At 38.1% G+C, this 13,408-nt stretch overlaps 1 protein-coding gene across 1 annotated transcript in view; it reads right to left on the minus strand.

Moving 5' to 3' along the window:
- Positions 1 to 2,672: 2,672 nt before the first annotated feature.
- Positions 2,673 to 13,408, minus strand: part of LOC122566368 (telomerase-binding protein EST1A-like) — a 215,485-nt gene continuing 204,749 nt past the window's right edge. Inside the window, exon 30 of the transcript XR_006316484.1 lies at positions 2,673 to 2,731. The gene's annotated coding sequence lies outside the window, so the exon portion shown is untranslated. The remainder of the gene's footprint in view (positions 2,732 to 13,408) is intronic.

The raw sequence follows: 13,408 nt of genomic DNA on the forward strand, positions 1-13,408 counted from the left end.
GTTCGTCTTTCGTGGAAGCGAAAGAAGAGAAGGGCGCGAGCGAACGACACGTTACGCGGCGCATCGCTGCGAGGGATCGCGTGCAGAGAATCCAACGCGCTTGGAGGTCCTGTCCAAGGATCAGTGGATCAACACCGACCTGCTACGCGGGCCCCGCCGCATCGGCTATTTACTCGTCTCTTGATTTAACTGTGATTCAATGCGCGCCGAGAAAATCGAAACTTCTTACACCTTCGTTCCTCTCTCCCTTTTATTTGTCCCTTTTTCTTGGTGTTCGTGTTGTTTAAGATCTGGAAGCATTCCAAACTGACGTCGAAAAATTGGCATATTTAGATGTAGGTGCAGACTAAATTTATTTAATTTTCTAAAATTGTTTTCCATTTCTAGTATATTAAGTGTATATTAACTTCACTCGGGTTAAATATAATATTTACTATATAATCTCATAATTTATTAATATTTTCTGAGCGTTTATAAAAAAAACAGCAATTTCCTTAAAATGATAAAATGCAGAAACAATATAAAACGCTATGTAAGTAAAATTAAAACAACATATTTCAGTAATTTCTCTTGTTAAAACAAAACGTTTCAAAAAAAAAAGGTGCATATTGCACTATTCAGTTGTAACAATCTCCAAAGAAAGAAACAAATATTCAGAATCTTTTCCAAAAAAAACAAATAAGCTTAAAGAAACTAATATCGATCAATCCTCTCTTGCAACTACTAATTTACTAAAAGAATTTTCCAAGAATTCACGAGAGGAATCTCAAGACATCCAAACATTGAGGAATTTCCGAGTTCCGTGGATAAGCAGAACGCGACCACACGAGTCGAGATTTAATTCGTTCGCCGCAAGTTTCGAATGCTGTAGCAAGAATTCGCCGTGGCATGCTTCACAATTCACAGAGAAGAGAATCGTTCGATTGTATCAGCAAATGTTACCGGCACAGAATTTCGCGTATCGATGACGTAACAATAACGGCGCGAATATTTCTACGATTACGATACATTCCAACGGCGTCGACCTTAACCCTTTCTTCGAAAGACGCGCAATCGCGAATAAATCGTGATCGCGAGTCTCTCGTTTATAGCGATGACATGCGCGTATGTTGGGTGTAAAGGTGCACGAATTTATTTTGTTTAGATCTGCTGCTTGTGGAATGCCATCAATCCCGTGGTGATCGATTGCTAAGGAAATTGCGAGTTTGAGTCATTGGGAATGATGGTAGAGTTGGATAATCGTCATTCACGGGCGATTCGTTGATTTACGCGGATGCTGAGTTGGTATGTTTTTATCGTGTCAGTGAATCAGTTGTATAGTTGATTTCTTCTACTATTTTTCCAACGATATTTCTCCAACTAAAAATTGATTTTATGAGATTTTTATAGAATAGTATAAGGTGCTTTCTAGTTTGCGAGAAAATTGACTTATGGGAACGATTGCCTTTTAGATTCACTTAAATTGATCGAAAAGTTGCGAAGCTTCTCCTTATCCGAAGGAAAGAAATTAACTACTTTAACGAAGTCTGTATCAATTTAAGTTTAATGTAATGTTCATTATAACTTATATGAGTAGCAATTTTCCAACGATTTATTTGCTTCTTATAAGTCATTTACTTTCTTTTTATTCCTGTTATTAAAATTCTCTTTCAATGTATCATAAGTATTTTTCAATATTTATCTCCCTTCAAACAGTATTTACTTGAAAACTATATTGAAAGTATTGCAAAAGTGATGCTTCTACACTTTTTGCCAACAAAGTAGAACAGTAGCCACATTCTTAAGATTGCGGTCAAATAAAATAAGCAAACGGACACGATTCTTCAGACATTTTATTCGATTGATCAAGCAAAAGTAGCGTTCGGATAATGAAACATAACAGTTCGAATACTTCATGCTATCGATGTATCAATGTCTAATTAGGAACAAGTCTAAACGAGGCAGAGATAAGATAATTAAAGAATTAAAGTAACTGTTCATGTATTCAGTTGTATCAGTCGTGCATATATTATCACTAATTACAAAAGCTGATTGTGGCTAAGAGCAGAAGCATTTTCTAAATTGCCAGGATTTTATTGCTTCTATCAATGATACATCACTTAATGCCTCACCGCTTAATTAGAAGCTGAATAGTAGCTAGGAATTTTCGAAATTGCAAAAGAAAATTCCATACTGTACACGTACACCCTTCATTGAATACATATAGAGGTAAATAAAAAGATGATAAAAATAATATTTCTAAGCCTTCTATCTCAATCCCAAGCTTATACTGCGGATTTTTAACACATACTTATATCTTTGAGGCTATGGTAGATTTATGATATGATGATTTGAGAATATAATTTAGATGCTTTATATATTTTTCCACATTATATATATTTTAAATTTTTCATAAATGCATACAAAATCCGCAGTCTAATTATAATTTTATTTTAAGTAATTTTATATATAATACATAATATATTTGCATATTTATCTATAATAAATATATATATATTAAATTTATATTATAACTTGATTCTAAGTCTAATCATAATTTTTTCTAGATCGCAATCGGATGTGTCAAAATTTCATTCTGCTCACATAATTAAACACTCACGTATCTTCTGTACCCAGGGAAAAATATACACCTCTTCCCACGCAGCTGCATTTTCTTGCACACCCGCAAGAGCGTAGACGCTGGAATTTCCGCGATAGGCAATCGAACGATCGCTGCCGGCGACGCCAGCGCCTGCAATAACAAGAACATTGTTAAATTATCGGAAATCTCGCGTCATTATAGCCTGGTCGAGGCTCCTGCCGTGGTACGTAGGGAATCTCGCCGACTGAATCGCCGAGAAAAGGGGGATTAGCCGAACGAAACGAAAGAACGACCGCGCGCCGCCGGATATGCGGGTGTCGCGGCAGGCGATAATAAAAATAAGCTTGGAACCCAGGACTCCTGCGACGATCGTTGCCGCCACTGTGTTACCGCAGAAAGGTAGGGTTAGTTCTCAATAATACTGACGCATCACGCTGTTTGACGAATCATGGACGAATCCTGATATATACGCTATCTAATGAAAGTATTCAAACATTTACTATAAGAACTTGTATGTCCGTAATCTATACTATAGAAAAATTTTAAGTCCAAGTATGTGCTAGGTGAAACATTTGAAAATTTCATTAGCATTTAATGAGACACGACTGTCACGTTCATATTGGTAAAATTTGAAATGAATTCAGAGATTTGTACAGAAATTACAAGGATTTGCCGCAAATATATATATATACATATATTTAGTAAACGTAAAATTATTATGTGCACTCTGGTAATATTATTTAAATAGATAAATCGTTTGTATTTTTTAACATGATTAGTTAAAATACCATGATACTTTATTTTACTGATAATTATAGTTATTAATGTGCAATTAAAGTTCATTTTTAGTAGGCTAGGTAACTTTTAATTTAAAATCTAGAGGATTGCAAAAGTTAATAATTCATCTTCGTTTTGTGAAGGAGTAGCTCTACTTGCGTTTAAAATATGGCAAACGAAGTATCGAAGTTTTCAATTTGTTCCTTTTTTAACGTTCAGCTTGAGTTGTTTGTGAGCAGAAAGTAATTGAATTTTTCGCGGAGCTAGTTGGTATTATCATGCTGCGATAGCTACATGTATACAATGCCTCTTTTAACAGCTTCTTGCTATAGCTAATTGCGCGATACATTTACATTACATCGTTGTATTGTTGTAACTAACTATCCATTATCTTCGCCGATAATTCCTCCAGGCTGTATGCTGGAGCTTGTTCCTTCACGGTAGCTAATTATATTATGCTAATCGATACAACTTTATATTACGCTCGCCATTCTTCTTCTTTTCATTTTTCCAAATCCGTTTCTACCGAACGAAATAATACAAAAGACAGCGAATAACTCAACGATACTCACGAGAATACGCACATTAGAAGCTGTCATAGTATTAAGTCGCATCTTATGAAACATTCAACTTTTAAGGATTTATGTTTCGCTAGATTTTACACAGAATACATATAAAAAGAAATTCTCCACTTTAAAATGATATATCTACAAAGATAAAGATGTTTAAATATTTAAGGGGAATACAACTCGCACCCAATGAAAATACTTAAATATTCGAATACCTTTTTAATATTCATAGTCAGGAACAAAATGACAAACGACACCGTATTCAAATAATTCAACCTCGACGACATAAACACTCTAAAGAACGGTCAGCTATGTCAGCTGAAGTATACAGTGCGGCAGATCAGAAAACACAAAGTCAAGAACTTTTTTCCTACATATAATACCTTCCAATTCAACGGTTATCCTTTCTTTTCAACATTAAACATCCTGGTACTTCCTGCAGCATCGGACGACCGTTCACGTGGATCGCACGATGGCTACGGTGAACGGCAATTTAGATTATGAATTATGTAAAATTAACTGGGACAGAGGACAAAGGTTCGATCGTTCGGCGAGAGGCGAGCAACGTGCCGGCTACGGCGATGAATCAAACAACAGCCTCATCAGGATTACGCCGCCGGGTATTTGCGATTAGTGTCCATTCGACGCCGTCTTAAGGCCACCTTTTCCCATGACGACTCATTGTTACGGTACTCGCGTGACTTTTTCACCCTCGAACATCGCTATGAACGCGCGCGCGGCCGCATGCATGCGCTCTCTTCGACACGCGGAACGGAAACGGGTTATTCCACCAGTGCAGCTTCGCCCGGTGACCTTTTCAGGTGGCAGAATTTCTTTAGCCAAGGGACATTTCGCTTTTTTACCACTCCTCGATGTTATTATTTCCTTTCACATGTATTTCGCCTTTTTATGCTTGTTTCCTGTTTTAGTAATACGGCCTTCGAATAATGTACGAAATAACCTCAATTCCCGTATGCGCCTCTTAGGAGGCAAAGCGATCAACTTCACATTTTATAAACTTCTCGATTTCATTACTTAAATACATAATTAATATTCTACATATCAAGAAACAACTCTTTTTCGCCAATTTATTTATCAGAAAAGGATATTACAAATAATCGCAAATTTCAATATAAATTTGAAACATTATGTCCGTAATCATCATTCCCCGCTGCAGTTCAATTTACCCCTCTCTATCAGCGTAGCTACCGAGTAACTCATCTCAGAACTCGTCGACAAACATATCCTCCTCCACTCTCTAACAAACACCCCAAATCACAAGTATTCTTTGAATCACTGCATCAGCCTCGTTCATCGTTCAATAAGCTCCAATCTCATGCAATCAGGCCCATCAATCTGAACGCCGATCTAAAATCATAGAAAGAAGCATCCATGGAATAGGAATTCGCGCGAGGAGCAAAGGTTGCCGCGATTATGTAGGTTCCGTGTGCTGCACGTCGGAAGACCGGACCGGGACGATGGTCTTCGTCGATTATTCGTTCGAGTGGCCACGAACGGAGCCCTTTTCCGTTGGAACGCCATAGGGACGTTACACACGGTTCCGGGTGGACGTCGAGAGACGGCCTAGGCATTGACATTTCGGCGAGTGCCGCTGCTAATGAGACTCCTTTATGCTAATCGCTCGCGTGCTCTCTTACTTCGGGACCCCGCGAGCGGCTCATGAATTTTATCGGCGGCCTTCATCATTTTCTTCGTTGGCTTGGAACCGCGATTGAGTCGTCAGAGCGAGGAGAACGGGCCCGCCTTCCGTTACCACGAACCACCGTGGCCTAGTCCAAGCCGAGGGAAAAATCGAACCTTTCGCTCGCTTCGCTGTGCACGACGAGCTCCACGGCCGACAGATACCGGACACCCGCTGCTGGACGCAACGCGGATCGTGAGAAATGCATTCGTTGTCAGCCCTCTGCTCGCTCATTTCTCCGGTTGATGTTCCAGGAGACTGACGAGTTATGTGTTGCTGGTAATTGCTCGGCCAATTTGTCCGAATGCTGGTTCTCGGTACGTTGAATTTTTGGAAAAATGTAGGAGGAAGCCAACTGCTGGTTTATGTTGCGCACGGAATTGAAGTTTTGATGTTCGGTAAACTGGAGAGGCTTGGTTTCAGGGTTTAGGGGATGGAGCAGTGTAATCGAATCGCGAGGAATCGTTTTGTTTTGGAATTTTGGAAATTAAATTGCAAAAGTGATTTGATCGAAAGCTGATTGATTTTCGATTCGTTGAATTATTTGGAGAATGTAGAGGGATAACTGTTAGTAGCGCGTGCAATTTATTCATGCAAATTTTGGTGTTTGGTGAACTGAGGAAAGTTACATAGTTGTGGCAATTAGGGAAGAATTATCAGAGATGAAGTAATTAAATAAAAAAAATTAGTTTTGCAATTCTTTAGATTATTATTATTAGGAATTTGATTCTTGGATCGTAGAATTTTCGAAAGAATATCGTGGATATTCTTCAGATAATAGCTGAAAATAAAGTAACCAAAAGTACGAAAAATTCGACGATTAATTTTAAGTTTCTAGTCTAAGAGTGAAGATAATTCGACTAAAAATTTCCGGAACAGATTTTTAAACACAAACAAATTCCAAGTAAGCATCGCTCAAGTTAAACGAGTACTTTCAAAGCCCTACATCCACCACCGTAATCGCCATAAAATAAACACACAGCGCGTGACAGTTTCCTCCAGCGTGTCCCTCTTGAACGAACGAATTCCCGCAAATCTTCAAGGTCGTTCCTTCCATTCGTACGATTCAGTCGCGGTATCCCTCGAACGCTGTACTGTAAAAACACGCGACACCCCATTGAGAGCAGACGGTGGCGCGGAAGGTTGAACTGGCCATGGCACGTCAAAAGGTAGCCTTAGCGTAGAAAGAAACTGAAAAGAAGGAGACTGAAGCATCGAACAAACGTCCCTGAAGGGCTACGAGAATCTTCTTTCTCACCATAAGGGAACAGGTATACACAGAGACGACACAAAGAGAAATATAGAGAGAGAAAGAGAAAGAAAGAATGCCGCGATGTCGCGCAATGGCGATGGGAATTAAGGCAGACGATAGCTCGAAGGCCAGGTCCTTGGTGCAACGAGTCACGAGCGGCAGTCACGCCCCGCCGTGAGAAAATTAATTGATATAGATTTTTGCACGGTTTCCACTGGTTCACCACTGGTGGCTCCAGTTGAAGCCTGCACAGTCGATCAAACAGAAGATGCAGCGGACACTGGTTAGTAAACAAAAGTTGCTTTCTATAGTAGTATTTAACAAGACCGCCACGCGAATTTTATATATTTGCCCTGGCAGCTATTGTTATGTAGATAAAATATTATATTATGTATTATATTTATATCGTAAATGCTGTAAGTGAAAAAAGAAGAAAGAAGTCAGAAAGAAGTACGTAAATACATCGTATTGAGTTGTATTGCAATGGATAAAATATTATATTATATATTATTCATTATATTATTCAATTAATACATGACATAATATTTTATCTATTGCGATATAATCCAATGTATTTACGCACTTCTTTCTGGCAATGTTATCCAAGTTATTCACATTGTTGAAAACATTTTAGTCCATGAAATTTAATCCACACAAAATCTAGTAAACGTGAATCATCGATGATTCTTTGAAGTATCCAGCAGCGCAAGATATTCTTCGTAATATCAGTAATTTCCCTTTTGTTTCTAACAAACTATATTTTTCTTGCCATTATATACTGCGATAACAAACTTGTTCTTCCTGCGCACATATCTATTTCACGCTCCATTTGATATTGGCTTTTGAAATAAAGCATTTTCGTATAACTTACTTTTCTTTATCTTTACTTGTACATTATCCAGCTACAATCTGGTGATTTTAGAAAAATAGGAAACGCCTTATATGTGAGTCCAGATGTTCCAGATCACTACATACAGACGAACAGACGAAGAAGATGGTGCGTTTGGTATGTGGCCATTGCGAGCCTCGACACAATCAGCCCGTAACAAATGAACAAGGGGACCTTATCCTCTGGCTGTCGTAATAATAAAGCGGCGGATGCCGCAATCGCGTTCGCGGTCGATTAGTAACGATTATGCGCTATTAAACGGCAGCAATTACGGTCGAGTCGAGCCGCCATGGAGAGGGACGCGAACGTCCTTGCAAGGATGAGCGATCCGGAACGAGAAGACGACCGTTTCACCGCGAGAGGCTACGGAATTCTTCGTCAGTGAAGACCATAGCGTCGTTTTCTCTGCTGTTTCGTTGGTTTTGGTTCGCTTGGCTCGACTTGGCGGACGTTTGTCATCGGACGTTGAATGCGATCTGATAAGCACGATTCTTTCCTTGACGCTGCTGGAATGCACCGCTGTGGTATATTCTTTGTCTGGAGTGGGTTTTTAAAGGGATACGGGTTGCAGGATTTATTATCCACACGGGATATCGATGGTGTCTTGGCTGCGTTGCGGTGCATAAGAGGAATTGGAATAGAAACTGGCTAGATTGATGTGGCTTAGGCTTTGATAGCTCTTTAAATGATCGTTGAGATAAAATCGGGATGCTCTGGATTTGGAAGTTGAGTTAAAAGGATTTAGATTAGGTTCTTAACTGGGGAGTAAATGCTAGAAGATAAAAAAACGATATTTTTAGCGAGAAAAATTATGGAAAATAACAAGTTACGAGTAACCAATATTAATAGATACCCTCGAATAACATCGACAAGGTTCGTGATAAAACGAAGTTTTATTTTACAATGTACGTATTAAATGTATTTTCCAATTAATTTTGCATGTTATCCGATCATTCCATCAGCCGAAAAATTATAAAATTGCAAAAGATTATATACATATGCAATACAATTAATTGAAAAAATTATTGTGTACGAGAGTCCTGCAGAAGAAACAAGGCAAACAAAGAAACATTTCGATAGTTGATTCCACTTTCACGCTGATTTTAAGGAACGAATTAGAACCTGCCAGAGGATCATCGACTTCTCGACCCTCGAACCCCATCGGTCAGTCTTTATTTTCACAGTCGTCGTGCACAAACTGGCAAGCGTGACAGATCACTTCCTCGAGCAAAATCCCATCAAACACGACAGAGGCCACGCATTAGGAAACGCCGAACAGATCATCTGCCTTGGGAGATCAAATACGCTCCCATCTGTCGTAATAACGCCAATGACGCGAATTTTCGTCGAGTTTCGCAATCCTCCATCCTACGTGAGCAACGTTACGTTCATTTCAGTACGATTAAACCGTGCCTCGTTTCGTGATGGCTTCACGAAACGACGGTGTTCGTCCTTGATCGCACCAGGAAGTGTGCGAAAACGCCTCGAGTGATTCCCCGAATCAGCCTCGAAATTTGCAGCTTAAAGAAGACGATGGACACCTGTGATGCAGCTGAGAATGCAAACGTTCTGCGAATCCTTCTCCTTCTCGTTTCATTAAATTCAATGACAAATCGCCAGCGAATCGCTGTCACATGCGCTCGTTAATCACGGTTCCTGTATCGATTGGTAACGAGCTGTCACGGCGCCTCGAAAAGGGAAAATAGTCTCGGTCCGATCACGAGATTCCGGAAAGCTGGAGGTTTTCGCTAACAGAAACGTCTCAATCGAATCAAAACCTGCGTGCAACTGTGATTTCATTGAATTTTATCCGAGAGATGTCTCCATTTAGTTCTGATCTTATTTGGTCGTCACGGCAACGTCTTAATTGGGTTTTGCCTCGATACCTACGACTTCTAGCAAGTCTAATTCCAGCTCCAATCGCTTGTCGGATCTTCTAATGCGATTCTTGCGATTCTAGGAGATTTCTAATGAGTATCATGAATCTATCGCATTTTATGGGCGTCGAAGGACTGGGTCTGTGGATTTGATAGAACTCTGTTATTGATGAGGTTGTCATGTTGCGCGGTTTTAATTATCTCCTCTATGACTTTATTGATTTGTTCTGTGACGTTTTTGGAATTATCGAACGATACGGCAAGCAAGTTAATGCGACTGTTTTATGTTTTATTCATAGGGCCTGTGGCAATTGTTTAATTGTCTTGTATCTGTATCGGTTTGGTCTGTGACGTATTTGGAGTTGTTAGCTGGACGCAATTACTGAATGTTTCTTAATAAACCTGATGTGATTTTTGTTGTTTAAAATTTGTGACAACTTTAAAACTAAATTAGTTAATTTTCAAATATTAGTGTTAAAATTAATAATCATCCGATACGTAATTATGGCGCACACCTCCACCCCCTTTTGTGGCAATAACCAATCATCAACATAAATAATCAACATAAATAAATTGACTAATCAATAGGTTGATAAAATTTTTCTACAAATCGAACTCTACCTTACAATCACAAGCATATAAAAACCAAGGTATTACCATATTAATTTTTCCTCAAACTTTATTATTCTACTCATGCATTTCACCAAAGACGAGAGCTCAGCAGGCGAATCGCTAAGAACAAATTAAAAACGACTAACAGCTAAACAAAATCGTCGTGTCTACGATCACGAAGCAATATTAAAACCCCGAAGGAGGCGCCCAAAATTTTACGATATCGATAACGAATGCTTTTGACGACTTTGCCACCGGCGACGTAGCCTCTGGGAACGATGTTTTCCAGCGCGGTTAAAGCATGGCAGACGATAAAACGCGCCGTGTCGTGGTATTTTATTGAAATCGGAATTACAAAACGTCGGGATGGCCGAGGTCAGCGAAAGTGACGTCACCCGCGCGGATGATAATCATCGTGGAACACGAAGCCTTGAGGTGTCTGTTTGTCCTCGTGCCTGCCAAACGTCTAACGATCCATCGATCCGCGTTTCGTCCGCGTTCCCATCGCCTAACGCGACGAAACGTTAAATGTGCACACGCTAATGTTGGAACCTTGGGTGTCAAGGTCGTGAAGACGAAAACTTCATTACAGCCGACTTTGTTTCATTTCTTTATGAATTAATCTCGTATCACGTTTTTTCTGTTTTGGATGAATTAAATATTGCGAAGTTAGAAGTTGATTGGAAGTGGTTGTGAAAGTTTGACATGTGTTTTAGGTGGATTAAACCTTCGTAGACGATGCGGCTCGTTGATAACCAAAACAAAATTCCACCCCTTCTGTCCCTTCAAATTTTCATTTTATTGAAGAAAGATTTTATACACAGAATTTGACTTGACGAATGCTTGTAATGCGTTAGAAGAGAAAGATATGATAAGTTCATTTTGTCCAACTTTCTTCAAGTCCATTTTACGTTTATGTTAATTAGTGGACGAAACGAATTTTTCGCAAGTAGATGATAATCTTAAAAAATACAAAAGATAATGTTATAATTATCTTTGGCAATTTTCCGTAAAAAGGATTCTTAAAGAAATTTTATTTCCTAGCGCAATCAGGCAATTCCTGTTCTATGAGACTAGATTTTAATAGATTACAGACATTGTGAGAAGAGAAAGAAATCCTAATAATATTAGCAGTGATAAAGGCTAATGTTAATGACGATCAGAGTAGCAGAAATTATAGCGGTAGACATAATGAAAATCGTAATGATAGCAGGGTGTTAGCAGCGATAGTGATAATGGTAAGAAAAATAGTAAAAGATGAGGAGGACTAGCAACGGCGGTAGAGTATGAGATTAGGTTGATGACAGTAATATTAATAACAGTAATTGAAGTTGCGATGACGGTGGTATAGTAATAAAGGCGATAGCGTTAGCTGTGATAAAAGTGACAGCAATATTCATAGCAATATCAGACGTAATAAAAATATTCACAGTAATAAAACTAATAGAAAAAGCAAAAAAAAAAAAGAAAGTAACGATAGTAGGTGTGGAATGGTATTAAGGATAATAGAAGAAGTAACGATAATCGTAATAAAATTACGATGCTATTTTATATCATGCAACGTAGTATATAAATTACGATTCTCAGAGCAGAGACGAAAGAACAAACGAAAGGAATAATTATAATTATATGAACTTTTGTGAAGAAAAAGCGCGAGAAAAAATTCTGCATAACGAAACAAAAATTATTTTCCATTACCTTTGCCCTTTCGAGGTCTTAATAGTAAAATTATAATATTATTATAATTCTTATGGCGGAAAATGAAAGAAGTACTATTAGCAGAAATAATAATGATACTTAAAAAGTTATGACAGGAAAGAGAAAAGGGAGGATAATTCTTTAAATTTCTTCTACAGAATAGGTCAAGAATAAAATTCTACGTAATTAAACAAAAATTTTTCCCAACTACCTTTGCCCTTTCGGGATCCTGAAAACGAAGGAGAAGAACCTTTTCTTCTGTAATAATGATGGATCGCAAGTCTCCTTCGTATGTCCTTGTAGAAAATAGAAAGATGAATTCTCTGACATATAATCGCGCGCTGTTTAGATCATCTTATTTCCTGACCTCTGACATTAATACGTTTTCGTCTTGCAACTTTAGAACCTTTATGACTAAATTATTTGTGATTTAAGTAAGATTCACCGAGGAATATTCCACCTAATTACCTCATATAAGAAAAAAAATTATGTGATTCCACTTAAAATGGAATTTTATTTGAGTCTTCGGTACAAGGTAGCAACAAAAAGCTTTTATGTCATCGTATGTAGGTAGCCTTTTAATCCATGCAATTTTGAATCGTCCGTTTACCTTTCCAAAGTACAAAAAAGAAATTATGTGGTTCTATATTAATATCCCTGAATGAAAGAACATCGCATCATCATTTTTATTTGTGCACTTAAAAACTCAACCTTGACAGAGATCTTATATCTAAAGCAGAAATCAAATGGAACGTAGAGACAGGAGAAAATCTGTCAAAGTGTTTACTATTTAAGAAAATAAAAAATTATAAAGATAACATATCAAAACAATATGCATAATAAAATCTCCAATTTCTCCATATTAAAGATCTTTCCATACGTTCGGTAGCACAAAGAATAAAATTGCAAAATATGGAAAATAAAGTATCCGAATAAAAAAGAAAAGAAACAGAATAAGACGAGCGAATCTCCGCTAAATCTATAATAGTACTCAACGCAGAATAAAACACTTATACATTAACTCACGCCATATTCAGAAAACAAGGACGTAAATCAAGCATGCATTTCCACGGCCACTCGACGCGGTTTGCAAAGATGTTTGTTTGACAAACCTCGTTGACAGCTTCATTCTTGCCACGTTAAAAACGTTTGTCTTTCGCAACGAGATTATCTGGCAAATAAGTTTTCTCCTTTCCTCCCCTTCGCCTATCTTTCTCTGTCTTTGATTTGCGCCATACACTTTATCTTCTTCTTTTTTTGCTTATGTATCGTCGATTATGTTCACCCATTTATATAATGCGTTAATTTCTATGCTAAGTAAATATGACTCAACGGATGAAAAATTCCTAACGCGTTGCAGCCGCGTCGAAGATCGAGCGAAGAAAAAGAGAGGAAAAGAATAATTACTATTTAATTATCGCTCGAGCCGCGAGTGTTTAATTATCAGCAAA

Source organism: Bombus pyrosoma, linkage group LG3 (assembly GCF_014825855.1).
Source record: "Bombus pyrosoma isolate SC7728 linkage group LG3, ASM1482585v1, whole genome shotgun sequence".
Taxonomy (NCBI): domain Eukaryota; kingdom Metazoa; phylum Arthropoda; class Insecta; order Hymenoptera; family Apidae; genus Bombus; species Bombus pyrosoma.